The following is a 1,877-nucleotide window of genomic DNA, read 5'->3' as shown; positions in this document are numbered from 1 at the left end:
AAAGTCTAACCTTGTCTGTGGTATTCCGAGTAGGATTCCGGTATTGAATGACTGTGACGAGCTTCAAACTCCTGAAGGCTGGGCGTGATGACAAACGCAAAAGAATCAATGGATTCTATTCCAACCTAATTGAGAACCGACATATGATTAGCCGTGCTGTGAAAGAGCATTTGGACCATTTTCACTGAGAGGATGGGATGTAGCTATCAACAAGGGTGATGCCTCCAGACGATTAGCCGTGTAGTGACAGCGCATACGACCATTTTCCTGAGAGGATTAAAAGTAGCCATTGATGATGGTGATGCCCTACATACAACTTGCCATGGAAAGGAGTAAGAAGGATTGGATGAATGTAATAAAAAAGTAGAGATTCGAGAAGATTCTAGCATCTCCACACGCCTATCTGAAATTCCCACTATTGATCTACATAATTATTTCTATCCCTTTTTATTTTCTATTTATTATTAATTTTCGAAACCCATAACCATTTAATCTGCCTAACTGAGATTTACAAGGTGACCATAGCTTGCTTCATACTAGCAATCTCTGTGGGATCGACCCTTACTCACGTAAGGTATTACTTGGATGACCCAGTACACTTGCTGGTTAAGTTGAACGGAGTTGTGAGCTTCTCTAACAGTGCCTGGAACTTTTTTATCACAATTTCGTCCACCAAGTTTTTGGCGCCATTGCCGGGGATTGTTCGAGTATGGACAACTGACGATTTATCTTGTTGCTCAGATTAGGTAATTTTCTTTTCAAAAACTTTTCAAAAATCTTATTTTTCAAAATTTTCTTTTCTTTTTCGTTTTTCCAAAAATATTTTCGAAAAAAATTAATAAAAATCCAAAAAAATCATAAAATCATAAAAACCAAAAATATTTTGTGTTCTTGTTTGAGTCTTGAGTCAATTTTTAAGTTTGGTGTCAATTGCATGCTTTAAAAATTTTTCTTGCATTTCTCAAAAATCTCATGCATTCATAGTGTTCTTCATGATCTTCAAGTTGTTCTTGACAAGTCTTCTTGTTTGATCTTAATGATTTCTTGTTTTGTGTCTTTTGTTGTTTTTCATGTGCATTTTTGCATTCACATTTTCCAAGCATTAAAAATTTCTAAGTTTGGTGTCTTGCATGTTTTCTTTGCATAAAAAATTTTTCAAAATTATGTTCTTGATGTTCATCATGATCTTCAAAGTGTTCTTGGTGTTCATCTTGACATTCATAGTGTTCTTGCATGCATTATGTGTTTGATCCAAAATTTTCATATTTTGGGTCCTTTTTATGTTTTTTTCTCTCATCTTTAAAATTTCAAAAATAAAAAAAATATCTTTTTCTTATTTCCCTCCAAATTTTCGAAATTTTGGGTTGACTTGGTCAAAAATTTTTAAAATTAGTTGTTCTCACAAGTCAAGTCAAATTTTCAATTTAAAAAAAAAATCTTATCTTTTCAAAATCTTTTTCAAAAATCATATCTTTTCAATCTTATCTTTATTTTTCGAAAATTTTCAAAAATATTTTTTAAATTATTTTCAAAATCTTTTTCTTATCTTTATATCATATTTTCAAAATTACACTAACAATTAATGTGATTGATTCAAAAATTTGAAGTTTGTTACTTTCTTGTTAAGAAAGGTTCAATCTTTAAGTTCTAGAATCTTATCTTGAAGTTTCTTGTTAGTGAAGTAAGTAACTTTAAATTTAAAAGTTAAATCTTTTTATCTTTTATCTTATCTTTTTCAAAAATTTTATCTTTTTCAAAATTTGATTTCAAAATATCTTATCTGACCTCTTATCTTCTTATCTTTTCAAATTTGATTTTAATATCTTTTTCAACTAACTCTTTGACTTTTTGTTTGTTTCTTATCTTTTTCAAAATCA

Source organism: Arachis duranensis, chromosome 9, assembly GCF_000817695.3.
Source record: "Arachis duranensis cultivar V14167 chromosome 9, aradu.V14167.gnm2.J7QH, whole genome shotgun sequence".
In the NCBI taxonomy this organism is placed as follows: Eukaryota; Viridiplantae; Streptophyta; class Magnoliopsida; order Fabales; family Fabaceae; genus Arachis; species Arachis duranensis.
Note: the sequence above shows the minus strand (reverse complement) of the source record.